Below are 25,050 nucleotides of genomic sequence, written 5' to 3' on the forward strand. Positions count from 1 at the left end.
CCTTTTCTTTGCAAGGATTTTGACTTTTAGCTGTATCTGCAGATGGAGATCAGTGGGTGAGCAGCAGCTGAAAAGTCTGACAGGGGAGAAAACTGGTTTTGCTTTCTGCTTGGAGAGAAACCTTTGTTACACAGCAGCTGATCAGAGCTGAGAGTTTCTGCTGCTTTTTTAATGAGTTGTCTGCGTTGTCTCTTGTCAGGTGTTTGTACTGACCAGTGAGGCATTTCTAGAGCTCTTCCAGGCCCTGAACCATGCTCAGCGACATGTTTAAAAGCTCTTTTCTTTTTTTCCCCAGAGAGACCTGCTCTTCATAAAGTAACACTCTCAAATAAATTTTTCAAAACCACTACAGTTAATGCAGTGAAAACTTTCAAATTTTGAGTATTTTGGCACCAAAATAAGAGTTGAGTTGTTAAAAAAAAAAAAATCTCATCCCAGGTGTCTCGAGATCCATTATTTTCTGTGCTGCAACAAAATTGTTACAAATGTCTGTCCCAACGTATGAAGTTCTTACAGAATGATCAAGAAGGGGCAGTGTCCTGTCATTCACATGCTAACCGAGTCAGAGACGTCCCTGCTTGAAGTATTCCCTTGATTTTTCAGTTGCAGGGCACCGGCACATTTCCTCTCTGAAACTCTGCCAGTTCTATAAAGATGAAAAGCAGGACAGCATTTCCCAGCTCTGGGATCGCTGTTAGGAGTGTTTGTTGCACACGGGGGCAGTAGCACACCACAGAGCTGCTCGGTGTGTGAGCCCTGCCTGGGCTGAGGTCTGGCTGGGAGCCATATTCTGGGATTATTTAGCACTTGTTAGCTGGCTGGGGGTTCGACAGGTATTGGCAAAAAACATTAACGTACATCCAAGTTCATCTTAACTAATAAGTGATGAGCAAAGAGAAGTTTGTATTTGCTGTCTTAAACCGACCCGCGAATCTTTATCCTTCCAAGTTGTTTATTCCAGCTTTGATGTGTGGCCACTTTCATGTTTAAATCTTGCAGGTGCCATCAGAAGCCAAAAGTGAGAAGACTGCTCTGGAGAACAACATGAAACCATTCTTCTTGTGTTTGGAATCAGCACTTGTATTACATTGCTCCATTTTGTCTATGCTATTTTTGAAGGTCTTTTTAATACATTTGCCGTGATACTGTCAGTGGAAAAGTTACTCTACTTTTTTAAGGGACAACCAAGTGCTTAAGTGCATTGCTGGATCCAGGCCAGAGCCAGCATCTTGAACAATAGAGCCGATGACAACTCATTTCATCCCAAAAATCTCAGTTTTCTTCACAAACTCCAGTAAACCAAGTCTCCCAATAGCCTGTGAGCACTGGAGCAGCGGGAATGTCCCAGCTTTCCAGATGGCAACAAGAGCAGTTAAATGACTTGCTCAGGGGAGCTGGGAGATGAGCAAGGCTGGGCAGATGCAGGAGGCAGGCTCTGGGGAGGATTTTGCTGGCTGGTTTATTACATGTTTGTTATATTCTTGCTGCTGCCTGGGTGGTGGTGGTTGGGCTGCAGTTGCCCAAGTCTGTTCTGTGAGATGTTTTCTAAGAGTATATCCAGAGTTCTCAGGGGGAAGGTGGAGGGGCTCTGGGTGCTCCCTGATGGGGGGATTGGAATGACACCAGCTTGTTTCCAGAGTGAGAGGTCAGACTGCTGTGGGTGAGGAGTTGCAGAATGGTAGAGCTGGTGCTTTGATCTGCCTAGTCACCCCTGAGCCTGGATGTGTGAAGGGAAAAAACAAAAAAAAAGTCAGAAAATGAACAAATAAAACCACTAACACCTTTTTTATCCTTATTATTTATTATCCTATAATTGCATTTGCAATTTGTGTTAGTATTAGTAACTCTGGTCGGGAGCTCACCTGAAACAATTATCCAGGGACTTCCTAATAGTATTTCATTTAACACAGGGAGTTACACAAGGGTTATTTTAAAGTCATACATTCTCTGTATTAGTCATTGGTTGTTATTGACTTAGTGACACGTTGCTGTTGGTGAAATGAACTGTGATATAATTAGTAGCAAATAATACCCATGCATGCTGTGCTAATTATTTTTATGTGAACCCAATTCATTGCTAATATAAATAGCAATATTAATCACAGCAAGTATCAATATTTATGCAGCATGCTTCCTTTTAAGTGCAGCTGTAGACATAGACCGAAGAGAGGCATATGTGGGGTTAGTGCTTTTAATCACACCAGGATATATTATGTCCATTCCATGACATGAGGCTAATTGTTCTGTGCTTAGAGCGAAGATTGTAGGACATTACCCCAGGTTGCTTCTCTGCAGAAGCCCCAGGTCTTCAATAACAAACTGAACTGCAGGTAGAGGACGTGTGTTTATATTTGTTCATTTTCCCCTCTGTAGTGGTTTGGACTTTGTTTTCCCCCAGAGGCTAAGAAAAGTGGTAGACCCCAAGGGGTGGAAACCCCTGGAAGTTTTGAAGTTCTGCCCAGTGGGCGCTCCTGCAAAAATGTCAACATCCCACAAGCTCACCGGAAGAGATGAGTTGTAGTTTTGGTTGTTGTGAGGAGAGGTGGCCATGTTGTAGAGCCACGAGGAAGGGGCTCTGAGCCCCTTGGGCCCTCTGGGCCCCCCCAGCCCCTGGCTGGGGGCTGCGGGGACCTGGAACAGCATAAAGCTGGGCTAGGTGCCTGTAGTTATGCCGGGAGATGTTTTCTCCATGGGCGCAGAGCAGCAGCCGGCACTGACCAGAGAAACGGTGGCAGAGAGCCAGGATAGATAACACCTGAACTGGAGGAGCAGCAGAAGCAACATGCAGCACCACAGAGAAGACTCCTGGAAGGAGAGCCGAGGAAAAGAGAGCCAGCAGCTGAGAGACAGAGTTCTGGGGGTGAGAACTGATACCAGACGCCCCCCCCCCACCAAAACTCCCTTGAGACCCCTCTTGGAGAAGAGGGACATGGACTCCTATTTTGGAGAAGAGTTTTGGACATGCAGCACTGGAGAGAGAGAGGAGCTGAGAAGCTCAAAGGCGTCCTGAAGCTGGACCAGGACAGCCAAAGGAATGTGGAGGAGGGCTTTGCCCCCCCGCTGCCTGGAGACAGAGCACGGAGCTCTGCAAAGGGGAATTTGAATCCCCTGAGGAAGGGACTTTCACGAAGATGCCCCTGCATTTCGTGATATACCTGTGGTGATGTGAGTCTTGTCTCTGCTGGCAGTCCACAGGTGAGGCCTTCGCTTGGACCGAAGGAGAGCCGAGGGGCTTGGAGACCCCCTTGTGTGTATTGAACAGAGATCCAGCTACAACAATCCAGTAACTGCTGCATGGAAGACAGAAGAGGAGCTGCTGCCCTAAATCTGGAAGGGATCTGTCCTTCTTTCCCTCCTGGACTTTTGTTTGGAGGGGAGAAGAGATCTGATCATTGTAAATATATATGTCATGGTAGAGATAGTTGTGATTGTGTGTATAATGTGTTATAATATTTATCTGTACAGTCATTGTAATATATTCCCTTTCAGTCCTTAAGCAGCAGCATCTTCTAAGGCAACAGTCTGTCTTCTTCACATACATGCAGCAGCTGATAGCTGGATTTCCGCCAGCACTCACGAGGGAGGTATCCAGGCTCCCTCGGCCCCTTGACGCAGGCAAAGGGGTCTTCTGTGGGCTACGTCACCCCAGACAAGGTCGTTCCACCACGGTCATATCACGAAGACACAGGGGGGTCTTCGTGACGGTCTGGTATCTCCAGGAGACTCAAACTCCTTGCAGGGCCTCTGTGCCTTTAATAGATACCAGTGCACAGTGTACGTTAATGCCCTCAGAACATGTGAGCACAGAGGCTGTTTCAGTTTCTGGGGTGACAGGAGGGTCTCAAGAGCTGTCAGTGGTAGAGGCTGAAATAAGCCTGACAGGAGACCACACTGGCAAATGGAAAACTCAGATGCCCCAAGAGTGTTTTCTTTCTATAAAATAAAGACAGGAGAGTCTGGTTGGGTGCCAGTGTCTGAGTGTGTAGATCCATGTGCTTTGCTTGTTCCAGTGTTCTTTCCAGTTAATGATTTTCCCAGCATATTGCCTTTAATGAGAGTCATGGATTGTTTTTGGTTCAGTCTTATGCTGACTGTACACGTGCTCGAAAAAAGCTGTGCAAGTGAGAGGTGTGAACAGGGCTGTCTCTACAGACCACGGCAGTTTTGGCACTTGGAGGAGACCCAGGGCTGGGAAAAGCAAGGCTGCAGATTGGCATGTGATCCTGACCCTGGGCAGGGATGTACAGTGCATGCTGCAGAGATGCACTCAATAAATTAGACAATGATATATGGCACAGTACATCACATTCTTGAAGGCAAGGCATATATACTCACCAGATAATGTGCAGTATGTGAAGAATTGAATATATCAAAGAAAGATTAATCTTTGTCTGGGAGTAACCCCGCACATTTTCTGTCTAGTTGAGTCAATGCAACATAATTTAAAATGTGAAGGGATTTAAAATGTGTGTATGTCTGTATGTGGACATGGAAGGAATATATTTGTGTGTGTGTTCCGTGTTGGAGGGTGTCAAGGTGCCCATCTGTTACTCTTAATATTAAAGTATTTCCCTCCATTATTTTGCAGAAGAAAATGTTCTCTTCACATCTAAGGCACTTTTCCTAAAGGAGGATTAAGTGTCCCTTGGGTCAAGAGCTGCAGGATTCCGAAGGTACAGCATGTCCTATCCCAGAAAAGACCTGCAGACAAGTGAGTTTCATTCTCTCACATCTCACCAAGGGAGGCCGTGGCTGCAGCGTGTGCTGTGTCACGAGTACCCTTCTTGACACTGCAACGGAAAATCAAAGAACAGGAACTCTCAGAGTGACTGTGGTGTGGCCACTTGGCAAGTATCTGCTCAAAAACACTTGTTGTTCTGTGAAGGTGTCTCTGACTGAAAGGCTAGCTAGAAATTTCCCATCTGTGTTTTGTTTGTGTTTAAGGATTGATAGTTTGTATAGTTAAAATTGCTACAACTCTTTTCACCTCAAAAATTTGCATCTGCTATGTTAACATGAAAATTTAAAACCTTGGTACAATGTATGAAATTATGATTAATTTACAGCATTTATCTTGGCTTACTAATCATTCTGGCTTTAGCTGATAATTTTATTTGTAATCTCCAGAGTTAAATTGCCATAAAATACCATAGTTACAAAGACATTCATGAGCAGTTGAAAGGATATGACACATTGTAATTTAGGAATTAATACACACATTAAAAAAAAGCAAATTCATGAGAAAGCTGTATATTGTAGGAGAAACAAAGCAGGAAAAAAAAGCTGCAAACCAGAAGATAAGCACATGAACACTGCAGCTGTGTCAGTGACAGTTTAAAGATATGGTGAATTCCATCCCACCATCTCTGAACAAAGAGCAACAAAGGGCAGAGAACTGTAACACAATCACCCAGCGCTGAGCATGAGCGGTACCAGTTGGAAAACATTCCCTGTCCATGCCTGATTGAACTCTGCCTTGCTGTCTCTCATAATGTGGATAGCTACAAAATGTTTAGTGACACTCAGACATAGTGCAGGAGCACTGCGAATGGACCAGGACCTGTGTAACCAGGTAATGCCCAGCTGTGAGCAAAGTGCTCTCTGCTTGCAGTCCGTAATGGTAAGAGCATAGGATGAGACCTTTGAAGGCTGTGATGGTCTCCAAAGGACAAACAATCTGCTGCATCCTCATATTTCTCAGCCCATCTGCATCCCCAGTGTCCTGGTTCCAGCCAGGATAGGGATAATTTTTGCAGTAGCTGAAGGGGCATGGCCAGGACACAGAGGTTATTCTATACCACCTCACACCATCACCTGGGGGGAAGGGAGTCTCTTTCCAGAAGGAAAGGCTTTCTTGTGATTGCGGTGTGGTGACTGCTGTCGGGTCAGGCTCCATGGTGAGCATTTTGGCATGTGACTCACTCTCTTTTGTACACTTTCGTTATTGATATGGTTGCTGTTATTGTTTGTTTTCTTATCTCGTTGTTGTTTCCAGTAAATTGTTCTTATCTCAACCCATCATATTTGCTTTACTTTGCCTCCTGTTCTCCCCTCCATCTCTCCGCAGAGGGGACTAGGGAGAGGACAGGGGGGAGTGAGAGAAAGGCACATGGTTTGCAATCTCGATGGGGACATGGAATTGGGAAATACCAATCCTAAACAATGACACCTAGCCAAAGGATGGCAGTGGGATTGCTGCTGGATGTGGGCTGGGGTCTTGCAGGGCCGTACTGGGGGTTTGCTCAGTGCCAAGGTTGGGGGGGCAGGGAGCTCAATGCTGCTCTTTACAAATGCTTCTCACACTGTAGTTGATCAAAGCTGGGGATGGGATAAGCAGCAGTGTCAGCCAGTTCCCACTCACCTGCATCCCTGTTTGTGTGCCATCATCACCATCCCACAGTGTCACAAGAGGGAATGCTGGTATCTACAGTCTTTAAGCAATGCAAAATGAAAGCTTTCTTTTCTTTAGAACAATGACCAGAAGCTTAAGATAGGACATAGAGGTGGACATGGATATTGGTACATTTTACATGCACTTATGTTTGTAGTAGGTCTATTTATTTAAATCTATCTCCTGTAATGACTGGTCATCCTGAACTGCAGAGACAGGATTATCCTTTATAGATCTTGTAATTGCAGGAAGGAGAAATTTAGAGTTGTTTTCCTTTTCTTGGCTATTAATTGTGGAACTCTGCTAAGGTGCATGGGGAGAGATCCATTTTCTTTATGGCATAAACCAGTCATAAATTGTATGAAATTGAGGAAGGGTTTTTTCCCCCTCTATGCCGACAACCTTTTGTTATGTGTTTGTTCTTCATAGAAAACAGTTAGTCATTAACCTTGTGCAATCCAGTAGGGACTATTATGATCAAGAAATCAAGAGTTCTACCATGCTTTCTTTGAAGGATGTTTTTACAAGGCATAGAACATCCCATGGCAAAAGTAATCCTCAGGAATAAAGAGAAGAGTTGAAGGTGGTAGAGACAGAGTAGCAGCAACTCTTTGGTTACTTTGGACTGTCTTGGGAAATTGCAATTTATACCTACAAAAGAATGGGAAGAGTTTGAAGATTGCTGTGTTAATATGAGCTAGAGCCTCTCTGTTAACAGATTGCAGTGTTTAATGGGCTGCTGGCTTGCAAACAGACTCATTTCCTTTCACAACATTGTCCATAGAAATGCACATCTCAGTGTGGGTCACTGCTGTCACCCGGCTTCCATTCAGACAGCCACTTTAAATAATAATGAACATTTAAGAACTAGCACAGAATTTTTTTTTACTTAGCCTAATCTATCAGGCACAACCATATCGTGTATCTTAAATTCCCCAATTTCCTTATTTTCTCTTTTAGCCATACCTTGATAATACATATGCTACTGTGAAAGGATTTATAGTTTAGGAGATTTAACTCATGGATCTTAAATAATTTGGAATACTTAAAAGCATTTTAATTTAACCACCTAGAACCAACTGATCACTTTTTCTAAGTTGTTAATTTTCTACAACCTGTGATAGTCCCTGGCCAGGTGATTTCTATGCCATTAACTCTTAGATAATTGACTTGGTTACAGAAAACTACAAGGCAAATAACTTGTGTTCCACCAACCTTTCCTTCAGCCTTCTGCAGGTTCCTGCTGCCTGAGTGGGAGGGAGGCTGCATGAGGGAACATGTTTTTTACTTACCCACATCAAGCTGAGAATGTGTGATCCTCCTGCCTCCAGCTCCTGGCGCAGCATCTGCATCCCTGCATGTTCAGTCTTCACAGCCAGCAGGTTTTCAGCCAGGGTCTGCCAGGATTACAGGGGACAGTACAGTGCAGAATTATCAAAATGTATTTCAGGGAGCACACAGGATTGAATGGGAGAGGCAATGACATTATTTTTTAACATTGGGCAGTTTTTTTCTAGTGTACAAAAAACTTACCAGTAGCTTCTGGGCAGCTTTTCCATTTGTTTGTAATGTTCCCTCCACTGATGCTGTGTCCCAGTAATCAATAAAATTTGATTAAGGATAATAGTGAAAAGCAGCAGCCTGCAACCTCATTAAATGTAAAAATCCAGTGCAGAGTGTGGTGACCAGAGTAAAATAATTGTGACTCCAAGGACAAATATGTGGACATAGAATAGAAGAAACGAAAGCTGTTGTTGCTGGGGTTGGGTTTTTTCCTCACTGATTTTTTCCAAGCAGGAAGCCGCCTCTCTCATGAGCTGGACATGGAATTGCAGCAGGACAGGAGGATAAACCATACATGAATACGTGTCTTTTTTAAAGATCTGTTTTCTTTCCAGATCAAACCAGATGGGCTGCTTATGAATGACAGAGAAAACAAAACAATTAATGGACAATTTTGGTTTTGAGGCTGACTGAATGCTTTGCCTAACCTTAAATGAGACATTTTATTTTTTTCTTGAGTAGTTTTAAATATTGTATCCATGATTGAAAAAAATTGACATTTTAAAAAAAGCACCATTCCAAATTTTTAAAAATCAAAATATATTCTCCTCTCCACAGATATCTTTTCAAGCAACATTGTGATGGAACAGGCACACCAATGCCAAGTGTTCCGTTCAAATTGGGAGTCTTTCGTCCCAAGAAGGTCTAAGTGCCAGCAGCTATGTTTGAAGGTCTGTGGTAGAAAGGAATCTGATGATGAGACTTCCCCTCTTCAAGTATGATGATAGAATTGGAAAGGTCAGGGTTGCCAACTGCAAATTTCTAAAAATTGTATTAGTGGATTGAAAATAATGAACTGTTGCTTTAGTGAAGTTGAGATTCTTTTAGTTTTTGGATTGTTTGTGGTTAATTTTCCACTTCTTCTATATCCCCACTAAGGCACCAACACTCACCTTTTCGTGAGACGGGAGTGTTATTAAAGCCACAGCTGAACTGTGGCTTTAAATAATAAAGCAATGCTGGAAATCTCTAAATAGGAAAGTTTCCCCAGGTTGTTTTGTTCTTTTTGGGAACATGGAGATCTGGTGAGGAAAGAGCTGATGTGCCCCAAACTGCTGCTGTTTATCGTGGTGAAGTACTTTAGACCGTGGGTATACATTAAGGGGCACAGCTTTGTCTCTGGAGAGTCCTGCCTCACCAGATGGGCCTGAGGGGAGCAGAGCCTGGATGAATGCCAGATGTTGGGGTGGACTACAGGGAGGGATGGTTGGCTGCTGCTTGGCCCCAGCAGAGGTGGGGACATCTCAGGGTAGGGGTTTCATTGCTCAGATTCTCCAGTTCTTGCTCTTCTCCCTCATGGCTCTTCACCTGCTGGATCTTGGAGATCAACCACATTGCACAGGCAATGTTGCACCAAGCAATGGCAACTCACATTGTTTAAGATGGTAATGAAATAGGTAAATTCTGTCTCTCAAATCCACTGTAGCATTAAGTCAGTGCTCCAATAATCAAATTTTGGAAAGCAAAATGCAATGTTGAAGTAAAGGTGCCTGGTAGATGATAAGTTATGTGCTGGTCCCTTACTGTGTTGGTGCAAACTTGGCATCGTGCTTTACATTGCCCAGATAATTGAGGCTGTGTCTGAAATTGTTTCTTGTTTTCTTTCCCCACAAATGGAAAGTTAAATGCAATCTACTTTCTAGAAGCTGTTCTTAATTTTGGTCATTGAGTAACATGCTCCAGTAATGAAACCTATCCCTCTAGTTAAAGGTCCTCTGTGTAATTTATAGAACCTATTTTCTCTCATCATAAATTCCCACCCTGCTTCCTAGGGAGGCAACATGTACGTTAGCCACTGTCCCAGGACACTCTCACACTGTGCATATAACAGCTGTGAGATAATAACTGAGCTGGGGGTGCTGAGTGCACTCAGCCACCAGCACCATGCAGAATGATGTCCTTAGCTTGGCCCCAGTAGGAACAAACAAGGGGCTGTTTTTCTTCCAGGCACTACAATTTTGGTGTGTAACTTGGGGGAGGAAGGGAAGAGGATTTTCTTTTTGCTCTATTTATTTGCAAGTTTCTGACATGAATGGTTCTTGGAAGTGTCTTTAGGATACTGCAGGGCAGCCATATTTCTCATTTAAAAATATCTTCTAAGTGATAAAAAACTTTGGATGTGTGTGTTTGTATTCATAACAGAATGTAAGCAGCATTACCACTGCTAACACACACAGAAAGTCAGCTTGTTCAAGCTACACCAGGGTTGCAATTTCCCTTCAGTCCTGTGGTTGGGGACCTTTTAGATTAAATTCATTAGTTCATGGTAGTTTTGAGATGTAACATAAGCCTCCAAAGGCATCTTAAGCTTCTCTTTTTTATTAAAATTAAATATTCCCTTGGCATTTCTCTAGGCACTTCTCCAGTCACAAATAAAAGGGACACTGCTGAAGGATATTCCGCTGCACACTTAAATGCCAGCAATCCAATTAAAGGAATGTTTAACCTTTTGTAAATAAAGCCATGGCTTGCACTGGCTGTTGGCTAAATGAAAAAAATTAACTAATTTATTATTTTCTTACCCAAGACTGATGTATGTATTGATGATATAGTTTACAGCATTATAAGGCCAGAATGCTATTAAAATTATTCTGTCCCAGAAGGTCAGCTGACTGCAGATTCAGACACTGGGAGCTCAAATCAGCTCTGCTCGATTATGTCCTTCTCCAAAGCCACCTTGGAATCTCATGCAGATCTGGGTTTTAGACACTTTACATAATTTTTTACATTTGTGTTTTGAATATGGTCTTTTTTAAAATGAGCATCATTTTCGCATTGCAAACAATACACATGGATTTTGATAGGAAAGTGTTCAAACTCTGATGTACATTGTTCTAGGTAGGCCTTGGTCAAAAAGCATTTTCAAAGCTAAACAATTGATTGTATATCTGGATGTCGGTCAATATTGTACTATCTCCAGGCCACTTAAAGTAGAGAATGATGTAATAATTTATTGCCTCTTTTGCTGCTACTCAGAAACTTGATCTGTTCGGGTGTTCTCTCCAGGAATATTTGGCACATACAGCAGAGTGTTTTCACTTTTATCTGCACATTGGTCCGAAGAATTTGCAAGCAAAGGCTGAAAAATATAATTATTCATTTTACAGAAAGGGAAGCCCTTTCCTCAGGTCATTTATAAATGTGCATATGTGGGAAAGGGGTAAATGGTAATGAGAGAGATTGGGATGGAGTCAAGCACTTTATAACTGTACATGCTGAGTTAAGCCTGAGTTTGTTATTATTGTGTGGCCAAGATGTGAACGACTGTGATTTTTTCAATTTCTTGAAATTGATATGCCCCTGCAGAGTGTTTTGTGGCTCTGTGAATGAAAAATGGTTGTATTAGAGATAGGAACTGCCCATACAGCGTTTGAACTCTTTTGTCCCAGTTGAAAATCACAGACCAAAACCAGGCCATGTCACACCAGCTGCCAAGGTCAGCAGTGAGGTGCCCTGCAGGAAAACATTTGAATATAGCAATCAGTGCAGCAGAAGTCTTAAAAAGGCATAAAAAGGCATAAAACTGCAAAGGGAGGTTTGCTCCTTCATGTGATCTCTGGTTCAGAACTGGTTTTGCTTTTGTTTCCCTGTAAGTAACCATCAGCAATAAATTCCCTGTAAGCAACCACGAGCAATTGAAGAAGCAAAGACTTCAGTGAAACTGTGTCACCCATCAGAATCACAGAATCAGCTGGGTTGGAAGGGACCTCTGAGATCATCAAGTCCAACCCTTGATCCAACACCGCTGTGGTTCCCAGACCATGGCACTGATGCCACATCCAATCTTATCTTAAAAACCTCCAGGGATGGAGAATCCAACACTTCCTTGGGCAGTCCATTCCAGTGCCTGATTACCCTCTCTGTAAAGAATTTCTTCCTAATATCCAACCTAAACCTCCCCTGGCACAGCTTAAGACCGAGCCCTCTTGTTCTACTGCTGGTTCCTGGGAGAAGAGCCCGACCCCCACCTGGCTACAACCTTCTTCCAGGGAGTTGTAGAGAGTGATAAGGTCTCCCCTGAGCCTCCTCCAGGCTAAACAACCCCGCCTCCCTCAGCCTCTCCTCATAGGACTTGTGTTCCCATCCCTTCACCAGCCTCGTTGCTCTTTTCTGGACCTGCTGCAGCCCCTCCATGTCCTTCCTGAACTCAAGGGCCCAGAACTGGACACAGCACTCCAGGGGTGGCCTCACCAGCGCTGAGTCCAGGGGAAGAATCACTTCCCTGGTCCTGCTGCCACACTGTTCCTGATCCAGGCCAGGATCCATTGGCCTTCTTGGCCACCTGGGCACACTCTGGCTCCTGTTCAGCTTCCTGTCCATCCAAACTCCCTGGTCCCTTCCTGCCTGGCTGCTCTCCAGCCACTCTGTCCCCAGCCTGCCGGGGGTTGTTGTGACCAAAATGCAGGACCCGGCACTTGGCCTGGTTGACCCTCATCCTGTTGGAATCAGCCCAACTCTCCAGTCTGTCCAGGTCCCTCTGCAGAGCCCTCCTGCCTTCCAGCTGATTGACACTCCCCCCCATCTTGGTGTCATCTGCAAATTTGCTGATGATGGACTCAATCCCCTCATCTAAATCATCAATAAAGATATTAAACAGAACTGGGCCCGACACTGATCCCTGGGGACACCACTGGTGAACAGATCTCAACAGGATACAGCCCCGTTTACCACCACTCTCTGGGCCCAGCCCTCCAGCCAGTTCCTGACCCAGCACAGAGTGCCCCTGTCAAAGCTGTGGGCTGCAACTTTTCCAGGAGAATGCTGTGGGAGACGGTGTCAAAGGCTTTGCTGAGGTCCAACTGTTGTGGGTTGACCTTGGACAGATTCCAGGCACCCACTAAAGTCACTCTGGGCTGGGAGAGATCACACAGGGAAAACAGACTCAACGTGGGGTTAATACTAAAATTTATTACTAATAGGATAAGATTTAAAGAGTGAGAAATAAACCTGTCTTAAACACACTTTCCACCCACCCCTCCTTCCTTCCATGTTCTCCTTCCTCCCCCCACATCAGTGCAGGGGAACAAGTCCACCCCTTGGGCAACAGGTCTTCCAGATCTGCTGTCCGACAGGTCACTCTTCCATGGGCTGCAGGGGGACAGGCTACTCCACCATGGTCCTCACCACGGGTTACGGCGGGGGCACAGCTCTGAGTCCTTCCCCTGTTCTGTGGGGTCCCTCCCACGAGTAACAGCCCTTGATGGACCTCTCCAGTGTAGGACCACCCCTCAGGCAGTAGTTCTTCCATATCTACTGTCCCGAGGGTCACTTCTCCATGGAGTGCAGGGGGGGGTCTCTGCACCCCGATGGTCCTTCATAGAATACAGTCCTTCATAGGGTGAGCTGTACCGATGTGGATCCCCTACAGGGCCATGAGTCCTCATCTCATACTCACCCCCGTGTGCTGCAGGCTGAGCTCTCAAGGCCTGTCTCAGGATAGGGACGAACACAGAGCTCCATATCTGCATGCCTTCTACACTCGTGGTTTGCCAGCTGACATATTCTTCTATGTTTGTGTTGCTCCTGCTTGCAACATGGCATCATGTTTGGGGGTGGGTTTTGGGTTTTTGTTGCTTTTTTTTAATGTTGCAAGGCAGATATATTTTCTTTTCCTTGTAAGCTATACAAAAAACTTAAAGGTTCTTAAAAAAATTTTAAAGCAATTCAGCTTTTTGAAACTGCATAATTGAAGAGCTCTGAAATAATTGGCTTATTATAGTGCACCCATAAAAATGAATTTGCATCTCTTTTATGAACTATTAGATTCCTTATTACATGCCACTGATTGTTCTTAATGTGACTTGCATGTAATTTAGCATTCTTTACTCATACACTTTGTGCCTAGGAGAGGGAAGTTCATCCCAAAATCATGGCACCACAACTTAGATTGCAAAGCAGCCACAGCTGGATCCTGCATGGTGTTCTTTCAGTTTGTCTCTCTGTTCCTCTCACTGAGGTGCAGAAGCCCAGGATCCGCCACCTGATTTTTCCTCTCTTCCCCACTGGTAGGGCCCCGGTCCCACTGTAGGCCAGGAGTGTGATTGCTAATGACAAACCTGAGCTGCAGTAGCCAAGTGATTTCACAGTGCCAGTGCACTTTTGCACCCCGTGTCAGAGCCTTCACTGTGGCAGTCACCCAGGCTGGCTGGCCCAAGGTGACAGGGACATTGCCTTTGCTGCAGATGTGCTGCCAAGCAAAGCACAGGCAAGGTGGTGGGATCAGCCCTGGAGTCCCCGTCCCAACGGTGGCTGGTGGCTCATTCCCAGAGCTCCCAGCACTGCCCGTGGCCTGTCTGTTGTTGGTTGTGGTGGTGGCAGCGGTGTCAGAGCTCCCACCTGAGCTCACCTCTCTGCAGGTGTTTGCAGGAAAGTTACACTGGTGGAAGTACCCTCTGTAATGCTACCAGAGCATCGTGTTACCTCAGAAACAGGATGCCAACACAGCCAGGAATCACTGCCTCCCCTGTGCATCTGGTAGCATTTATGAAGAGTTACCTTGTGGAATGGGGGAGGATTCTGGGTGAGCAAGTGTAGAAATAATGTCACAGGGCTGAAGGGAAGGTGACAAGCAGGGCCCTCGCATGAAATTCTGCAAAATTACTGAAATGTAATTTCAGAATATTTTATTTACTCTAGGAAATATAAAAAGAAATCATGTGTCTAAGTGCTTTCCAATAGATACAAAAAATGCCATGGTCTTCATAAGAAGCTGATGTTAGTCCGTCTTTGGACATAGCACTGATGTCAAGTGTTCAGCAGGACCAAGCGTAGTGAGCCCTAGGTGGTGGGTTTGAATGTCACTGGTTCCAAAAATATGTGGAAATTCCTGTGTGCATTTTAGTCAAAAAGCGCAGGGAGAGCTGAGTTCTTGATCAATCCTTTTGTTTAAATGATGGATTATGTGGTTTAATCCAGTGCATGATCCTACTGTTTGTTTAAGAGCAGTGAGTGGACACTGGGATAAGGAGAAGGAATTACAGAACAAAAACAGTACGAGGACATTATGCTCCTTCAGATAAAATAAAATATGTAGAATTCTGTTTGGAGGGCGAACTAGTAGTGTTGGCAGCAGTGAAATCAGAACAGTGCTGATACACTTTCGTATTTCGTTTGCCTTTCTTTTGGATTGTCAGTCCTCTCTGCATCTCCCTCAGCAGCATGGAACACAGTCAGAAACATACACCAATGCCAGGGAGGCTGAAATGATCTCTGCAGTCCACCCTTACAGTAATTTTGAACAGATTAAATTTGGGTCCAGCTATGTGGATGCACTGCACCTTTAAGAGCTCCCATTTTCTGTATGTGATTTTCTTTATATATTAGAGCAGATCAGAGTGTGTCCTGATCTGGGGCACCTGTCACAAGCTGTGACGGGAGCAATTACTCCCAGCCCAAGTCCAACCTGACCTTGGGGCTGGAGCTGCTGCAGCACAAGGTGCAGCAGAGACAGGCTCTGCATCCTGTAGGGTCAGAGAGCCCCTACAGCTGGTACCTGAGCCCATTTCTGCCTCTTCATCATGGCACTGTCCTTTGGCCCTGTTTTGTTCAGAGGTGGGTTACACCATGGAGCCCATGAAAGGTTGCAATAAGGACTCAGAGTTCAGGGGTTAAGCAGAGCTGATCTGTGAGCTTTGCCAAGGCGGTCACTCTGTTGCTCCGGCCTTTAAAGGATAAAAGTCTTATCCAAACAAATCCACACCTCTTTTCCCAATGTCTCCCTGTGTGGCTCAGCTGGGGTTTGGAAGCAGGGCTGCTGGTACCAGGTATGGAAGAGCAGGCTGCTCTTTTCTTTGGGGGGAAGGTGGAAACACATTTTTCAAAGCAGCTATTTGTTTTGTAAATGTCTGGTTTTAGTACTCAAATAAACATGTTTTCAGTCAGTTTTTATCTCAGACGGTAAATTCTAAACACAGTTTTAAAGATTCCTTTCAGCTCTCACTAGCCAGCAATCAAAAGAGCCATCACCCCGGATCAAACATTCTAATTCTCTGCTTCGGTGTAAACTTGTATTTTTGAGGAAAGAAAAAGTCTGTGTGGAGTCAAGCTGTAAGATCTACCCCTACCTCCCCCTTTCTTTTTAGTGTATGTGCTTTGCTCATTGTTTGCAATGCTGTTTGTTTTTTAAAGCGTAAAGACACTCCGTAATTACCAATAAACTAAATTAAAAGGCTAAAAACTGGATACAGTAGAGAGAAGTTCATATACCTGTCACTGTGTCATTACTCAGCACTGTGTGTGCTTTTCACTGCTGCAGATCACACCCAGACACAATGCTGATTATCCGTGCAGGAGGTCGCTTTTACATGCCGAAGGAAAACACTGGTATGTCTTGCTAATTTGATTTTAATATCTGTGCTATGCTATTCTTCGGCCTAGAAACTAGATTGCTTTTTACTAATATAATTGGCTAATTAAAACATCTTCTGTCGGAGATGAGGAGATACCCACAGTCCTTATGGGACTTGCAACATACTAAAGTAAACACAAATCAGTTCCTGATTCAACAAGAGCTCATTTAGAGCACAAAGAAAGGAAGGTACACAATGCAATTTTCTTAATAAGTTTTTTGAGGCAGTTTAGGGTCTAGTCCTCCACCTTCGGAGTGGAGATAGAAGCACTGGAACTTAGAAGACCCAGCCCTGTAGGGCTTCTGTGGCAATACCAAACAGCTAGTTATGATCCATTCCATGGCCAGTTGAGGAGATGTAAAGAAACAGAAAAAAGTTGCACCCAAACATTCTCCATCAGTTGCAGCTACTAAAACACTTTAGGTTTTGCAACCTGACACACAGTCTTTGTATTTCCTTCCTTCCCTGCTACCACATCACCTGGAGTGAGTCCCTGGGAGAGAAATCACCATGGGTAGAGCTGCTGCTTTCCTTTCTCCCTCTGCTTAGAGATGATAAGGGCTAGACAGAGGAGGAAGAGCCAAGTGTTACCTCTGCCATAATGGTGAAGATGGAGCAGTAACTTTCAATAAATAGATCACCTTCTTGTCTGGGATCCCATTTCCAACAATCACAGCCTCATTCTGCCAGGATGCTCATCGGATTCCATCTTCATACAGTATCCTTCAGACAGGATTCGAGGAGAAGTCCTATACTAGACAATTTATCTTTGAACCTGGAAAGAATTTGAGGGACTTATGCTAATCATATTTGATTAGTATGTGCAAATGATTGTAACTAAATGTAGGCTTCCCTTAGTATCTTCAATTAAAAGCTCTGGATGTACTCCAAAGTTACAAATTCCTTCACTAAGTCAGTAGGGAATGATAATGAATTATTGCTAATAGAGCCATAAAGCTTTTATTTGCATAAGTAATATGAAGCTAATGTGTGGATAAAATTAAACTTTAAAAAGAAATATTATTAAAACAAAACTGTTAATGAATTTGGACACATTACTGAGCAGGTATTTGGCAGCTGTCTGGAACAGATAACTCCAATAGCAGTTTAGTTGAATCAAAATCAATATTGAACATTGCATAACAGAGTGAAGATAGTTAAGCAAGTTATATGTGCTTATTATCTCAGTTCTGATGTGCTTCGTCATTGTTCACCTTTGCAATCATAACTCAACCAAAAGAAGGTGTCTCAGTGCAGGAAGGAGAAACAAATCCCTGGATTTGAGTACTTCTTTCTCTTTTTTACTGTTATAATTAGACTGGCTGGAAAGAAGATGCTCTGAAGTCTCACTAGTATGGAAGAAATATTGGAGATTAAAGTCATGTTTGTCATAGGTTTACTTGCTCTAAAACAAAACCAAGGGAGAGTTCTTTTTTATTTTCCCCTGCATCGTTATAAAAGAAAGATCTTAAATGGAAAGGGTGGTTTGCCTTCGGTGATTGATCCACACGAAAGAACTAACCAGCAGATCCACATTCCAAGCTGATGGCCCTCCGAACACTGGGGGGGAGGGGTGATGAGCTTTTTTTACCTCTCCTCGGAAACGGGAGGCACTTCACTCTTGCCTTAACTCAGGCAAGGTGTGTGTTGGAGGGGTCTGAGGTTCACTTTGTTTTCAGCCTGGTCATCTGACTGTTTTCTGGCTCCGTTTTCCTGTGCCCTGTTCTGCCCCCAGCCCGGACCTGCTCATCGGAGAGGTTTGACCCACCTGCAAAGGAACTTTTTGGGGAGGAGGTCGCCCTCTCCCTGCTCCGCTCCCATGTTGGCAGTGGCGTGTGTCCATTGACAAAAAGGGGAATTCCCGGCCACAGCCAGCCACAGCCAGCGTGAGTTTCATGGGAAGAGCCCCTTTTCCCCCTTTTCCCCCTTTCCCCTTTTCCCCCTTTTCCTCTTCCCTTCTCGGTGGGGCGGAATTTCCATCGCGGCTCCTCCCGTGCTCTGGGGCCAACAGCGCCCCCTGCTGGCCATGGTTAGAACTGCTCCAAAGGACAGAAAGTACCAAACTGTTTTGGTTTTGAAGGGGATTTTTGGGTACAGGGTTGTTTAGTTGTTTTGTGTTCTTTTGTTGTTCGGCCAATACATATATATCCTTTAATAAAGGGCTGTTATTTTTTCTTTCTCCATACTTCCTCAATTGGACTCTCTTAATTTTGGATTTGCAATTGCTTAGAGGGAGGAGCTTGGTCTTCCTCATAATTCATCCTCCTTAGCAAAACCCTTCAGTCTCATTAAACTGAGACAATGCTATAAGTAGATGATGGACACAAATACTGCTTATACAATCAGGATTGTTTGTTATTATAAAAAGATTGTTATTACCAAGGTTAGACTTTTTTCTTCTTGAAATATTTCACTAATTGTTTTTCACTCCGTTTCATATTGCAGAAGGTTTTCCTCAATCCCTTCTGGATTTCAGTGCTAGGCTGCATCAGTTTTGACTTGTTTTGCTTAGTATTTCAGTTTGGAGGAATTACTCCAAACTAAAATACTCTTAAGACCAGAATAGTGTTAGATGAAGGAACTTACTCCAAAATAGTAAATTCTGCCTCTGTAATAAGCTATGGATAGATACAGGATGCAGTATTTTGATTAGTTTTTTTCTTTCTTCCACCATCATGCAGGACCTAGAACCCGAGAACCATCTCTCTGTTGGGGACAATGTTCTCTTTTCACGTGGCTTCCTGACAAAACATGCAGAGTAATGGCTGTGCTTGGCTTGCTCGGCTTTGCTTCCAGCTGTGGATGAGCCTTTCACACCCACGGCTCATTCACACTGGATCAGTTTTACTCCTGATGCCTCTCCATGCAGGAAGGTCCAGGTACAGTTCCATCGCTGCTTCTATAAAGCAATGGACACAAAACTGGACAAAGCAGCCCCTGAATGTTTGATCAGGCTTCTCCCAAACCTACTCTCTTCTGGGGCAGAGAGGAACTGCCTTCTATGCCACCAAGGCACCTCTGAGCCGAGACGGAATCACTGAGTGTTGGGTCTAGCAGAGAGAGAAGTATTTTCAGGGCTCAAGATCTCATCATGCCTGAGAAACAAATTAATCTTCTCTTTTGTGCAGGAGAAGTATGTACTTCACCTTTTTACAGAGGCCAAAACTCTGACACCTGAAAAAATGAAAGCTGTCAGCTCCCAGCTGATGTTATATTCTGAGTGGAAAGACCATGTTGTCTTTCCCTATCTCAGAATTTGCCCCAACCTATGTTCTTCCAGAGATGGTGTTTCAGAAATTACCCATCCAAGTTGCTGTACTTTTGTGGGGCTTATGTACCTGATGTACCTACAGAGCTTCGAAAATTCCGGTTCTTAGGAATTCATTGTTGCTTTGTGGTGCAAAAAGCATATTAGGTTTTCCTTTATTTTTCTTCCATAGTCTATACAAATGGTTTTGGTGGGAAGAAAAAAAGAAAAAGAAAAGAAAAAAGGAGATATCTCCCCCACAGTTTAATTTCAGGTACTTGCCAGAGGACTTTTTGGTGTTCAGAGCATGCAGGTCCTAAAGAGCTGAAGAGGAAGATGCAGGTCATGGTTTATAGATCTCTGATTCAGTAACAGCTGAGTGGATTTAAACTGTGCTTTTATAAACAGATAAACACAAAATGTGACTCTGCTGATAACTTGTGCAATTTGAACTGCTGACATTAAACCTTGGAAACTGGGCTTGATAATGGAAATAGCAACTCCATGAACCTCAATTACAGTCACAGTGCTGGCCGTGGCCATCTTTTCACACACAAGAAGAATTCAATATGAGAGGAGGAACACAGTAGAAATAATTTGTCATGAATTATATTAGTTGTGAATGTGGACTTTTGTCACTCTGGTCACCTTAGTCAACCTGAGAAAAGTTATTGAACTTGGTGAGGGAAGTGTCAGCACTAAAAGAGTAAAATGAAAATTGTGATTAGCCTTCTTTGTACCATGTTTTCAAGAGTCAGATTCAATATCTCAATGGAAACACACCTCTTGTACTGCTTTGTTATTAAAGAAACTCAGAAAGATTTGACAAAGTGCTAAAAGTTAAATCACAGATGCATGTTCAGATGTGAGTTTGCTCAGTTCTGCTTTCACTCACTATCATTCCTCAGGTTTAGAAGAATTCAAATGCTGAAATGTGTGTCATCATTTTGAAATGCTCAGAAGACAAGGCCAATGTTTCATCAAATTAGGTTTGCCCCAAATGGCCCTTATATCCAAGACAGCGCTTGCATAAAAAGGTGAAGAGAATTGTAATGATTTGCTGTAAAAGAGGGCTATGATTTGGGGAGTATGATGAAAGCTAGCTACAGCCTGAGCATTTTTCTTCTGAGTAGTTCTTCAAAGGAGTACAGTGTCAAAATCAAAAAAGATGGCAAGGGTATGTTGTCTATTACTGTACATAAGCAAACAGATGGTTTACTTTTTCTCCTCTTTTAAATATGTAACTACTAGTCTCATTATGTCTCTTGGAATGGCTTCAGATATCAATTTAATTTGCAAAACTGAGTTGATCGAATAATAGCTATATCACAATTCCAGATCTATTAGAAATAATGCTTGCCAGAGGATCTGATATTTTACTTGAATGTCAATAATAAAACTGTATAAGCCATGAATTTTACTCTTTAACATTATTACATTTCTCTCTACTGGGGACAGTGCTGCCAGTATGAGCTGTCAGGAGCTGTTGGAGTTCTCATGGTCTTTTTGAGGGAGTTCCGTTTTCTCATGGTATTTGTGGAAGTGATTCCCTCCCACAGCTGCTTCTAAAATTTATCCTTTTCCTCCTCTGTCCCATCAAGCACTTACTGCCAGAAGTAGGACAGATTTGGGTCCTTCCTTTTGGTTTGAGGAAGCTGCCCTCAGTGCATGCTCACTGCTACTTTATTTTTCTTCTTTTTATTTGGTCTGTGTCATCACCTTATTATGTTACTTTCTCCTCTGCAGGAGTACAAGATATGGACAGACAAGTACTTTCTTTTCTTTTGCTAACTGTAACCAGATGTTCTGCCCAGAACAATGTCTTGTAACCTGGTTTGTCTCTCACAATGAAGTATTTCACACAAGTCCTCCCAAGGAATAAAACTATCCATTTCAGTCTACTTTTTTTAGACAAGTGGATTGAATAAGGTGATATATGTGGGTTTTAAAAATGCAGGTGAGACACAGTGTTTACTGTAAGCCTTCCTATCACACTGTTGATTTTTACTATTTAATCTGTTATTTTTTCTTAATTGTTTCCTTAATCTGTAGTACACGGCCCTGTTGGGTCCCCTGATACAAAAGCACTTGCTTGAACCTGTTTGTTTTTGATGAAGCAACACTTCTGTAGTGAACTCTCATGGAAAATTATTTGACCTCAAATATCTACACAAGGTGTTACCTTTTCTACTGAGTGTGCTTTGGGGATGTGTTCTGTCTTCCTAATTAATCATAATTTTCAGCACAATACAGATAACCATACAAGGAAGGACTCAATGCCCAAGAGGAGCACACACAGTTCTTATGCTGTGTGACAGGACATGTTTTATGGATATCTGAAATGGCTCAGTTTGCAGCTGGCCTGACAGCTGGTTTGGAGAGGAGGGAGGCTGAGGTGCAGCCTCCTGGCTCTTTAATAGCAATGAAGTGCTGGGCTCAATTCACATGTTGTGGCATGAGATTTGCAAACAGATAAATAAATAAATAAATACTGTCTTTTCCAGTGGGATCTGAAATAGGTATATGAATTGGGCCTGGCTTTGCACACAAGAAACAAGCACTGGGATCTGAATAAGGACAGTGGAGTGAGGACAACCCTCGGCTGTGGGACAGGCAGTTCATTCAACCCTTTACCGATTTCAAGGTGTTTTGCACTGTGGATCTGCAGTTTTATGTCAGTGGCATCTGCTTAGGATGTGGAAGTGCAGATTTTTCATGCAGAAGCAAGGTAGAAGCTTTTCCAACCCCTGTAAGGACTCACCTCCTCTCTCTTCTCTAACAGTAGCAGGAGAGACATCAAAAAATATGGCTTAGTTCATCTTAGGCCCACATCTTCTGTAAGGGGCTACATTTTCTTCAGGATCCTGAGACTTGGAGCAGGTCTTGCACACACATGAGTGCCTGGGAGACTCTGCACGTGTCCCTTGGTTCATGGTGCTGAGATGCTCGCTCTGTCTCAGGCTGTCAAGAATGCTGGCTGCCTGAGGGGGACATGGAATTGCCCAGAATTCTGCTTTCCCCTGTAGTCCCAGCTGCATGCATAGGGATTAGCAAGTTGGAGGTGGCTGCTTTTGTAGTTTAATGCATATCTTCTGCTGAAATTCATCCAGGGTCTCCTGCAGAGACATCCTGAGTGACAGAAAATCCAACAGGCTGTGCCATGGTTTGAGCCTGGCAGAACAGACAGAGAGCAGAGGGGCTGTGTGAACTCTTCCATTCCCTGCCTGCTCTTTTGTTCAGGGCTGTAATAACACAGTGTTGTATAATCCAGGCTGGACACAGTCTGACCGGCCAAAATGATGGTCTCTGGCCCCAGACTAAAACCAAGAAGAGTATTTATGTATATTACAGAATTTAAGGTGTATTGATAGCTGTGACTCTGACTCTCATCCGTCTTGGATCACAGGAAGCTGGATTTGGCTGCAGCAGAAGTAGTTTCTACTTGGTATTTCCAGCAACTTCTTTTACCTCACTGGGTGAAACCCTCACTGGCTGAAAAACTGGTTGGATGGTCAGGCCCAGAAAGTGATGGTGAACGATGGCCAGTCACGAGTGAGGTTCCCCAGGGCTTGGTATTGTGGCCAGTCACGTTCAATATTAGATTAAAGATTTGGATGAGGGGATTCAGGGTGTCCTCAGTAAGTCTGCAGATTGCACCAAGTTGGGTGGGCAGGAAGGCTCTGCAGAGGGATCTAGACAGTCTGGAGCAATGGGCTGAGGATAAGTCATAAAGTTCAATAAGGGCAAGTGTTGAGTCCTGCACTTTGTGTCTCAGCAACTTCATGCAGTGCTCCAGGCCAGGGGAGGAGTGGCTTGAGAGTTGCTCAGCAGAAAGTGATTTAGTTGTGTGGGTTGACAACTTGCAGAATATGAGCCAGTGTGTGCCCAGGTGGGCAAGAAGGTCAATGACATCCTGGCCTGGATCAGCCATAGTGTGTCAGCAGGACCAGGGGGGTGACCATCACTCTGTATTGGCACTGGTGAGGCACCTGGAATCCTAGGTTCAGTTTTGGCCCTTCACTGCAAAAAGGACATTGAGGTGCTGGAGGTGCTCTGGTGCCCAGAGAAGGGCACTGGAACTAGGGAAGAGTCTAAAAAGATGTCCTGTGAGGAGTGACCGAGGGAACTGGGATTGCTCAGTTTGGAGATGTGGATGCTCTGCAGGACCTTCTCGCTCTCTACAACGACCTGGCAGGAGGGTGTAGCCAGGTGGGAGTCACCCTCTTCTGCTGTGTCTCAAGTGAAAGGATGATAGGAAATAACCTCAAGTCGTGCCAGCGGAGGTTCAGATTAGAAAAAAAAAATCACTGAAAGAGTGGTCAGACATTGGAATAAGTTGCCCAGGGAATCACTGTCTCTGGAATATTCAAGAGGTATCTGGATGTGGCACTTGGAGACATGGTTAGGGGTGATTATGGTGGTGCTGGGTTGATGGTTGGGCTCAATTATCTTGAAGGTCTCTTCCAACCTTGATGATTCTGTGATTCTGTGATCCCATGGAATTGCTGTTGGTGAGGTCAGCTTAGGTGTGGTGTTCTTTGGGGCTTGGTGTTTTTTACTGTTGTTTTGTTTTGATTTGCTTCTGTTGGCATTGATCTCTGGAAAACAGTAAAGATATTTATTCAGCACAGGCAGGGTGACAGATATCTCTTGTATGAAGAACTATTTGATGAGCTGTTAGTTTTGAGTGCCTTTACTATTCCTTGAGCTAATTAGCTCTACAAATCTTGCTGTCAACCAGTCATATAACCACTTATTTATTTTCCCACATGCAGAATTTTCACTTTGCTGCATATACACGTATAAAACCAAATGCACCAAAAATTGTCTCTTAGTTGCATATAAATGGAAACAAAATACTTTTGGAATTATTATTATATGTACCATTAATTTTTATTTGAACTGTCTTATAAAAATGCCAAGCTGCTTTCGTTGTTTTTCACTGTTGCATTCATGTAATTGTAGTAAAGTTGTTGATTTTTTTTCTTTTAATGCTGTTTTACTGTCTTCACTTGGAGAGTATGAAAATGCCTATGTCTAAGATGGGAGAACAGAGGTTTTAGTACTGACCACATGGGTACCTGGAGTCTCCTGCTGTCACCGATTGCTATGGCTCTAAAGTTACTGCTTGCTTTTAACCTCCTCTTGTGCTTCCTCTCCTTCTGCAAGCTTTTCTTTATTTTTTTTTCTCCAGCCTTTTTACCATTCTAGTGAGCAGAGTTAAGTATTTAATGCAATTAAAGCATTTCATGATAATGCAACCAGTGAGCCTGGCCTGTGCTGTGCTCAGTCAGTGAGCCTGGCTGCTGTCAGTGACAATGCAGAGGGCATTATCATGGGAGATATCTAGAACATGTTCTCTGTGCGAAAGAAAGATGTGGATTATGTGATTCTGGTACAAATACCTCTGGTGATTTGTTAGCTGTGGCATTTTTGATTTGGGACAGTATCATGGGCTCTGGAGACTCAGCAGTACTTGTCAGCAACCAGGACTGCTCTTG

This window comes from Manacus vitellinus, unplaced genomic scaffold, assembly GCF_001715985.3.
Source record: "Manacus vitellinus isolate BGI_N305 unplaced genomic scaffold, ASM171598v3 scaffold_32_pilon, whole genome shotgun sequence".
Taxonomy (NCBI): domain Eukaryota; kingdom Metazoa; phylum Chordata; class Aves; order Passeriformes; family Pipridae; genus Manacus; species Manacus vitellinus.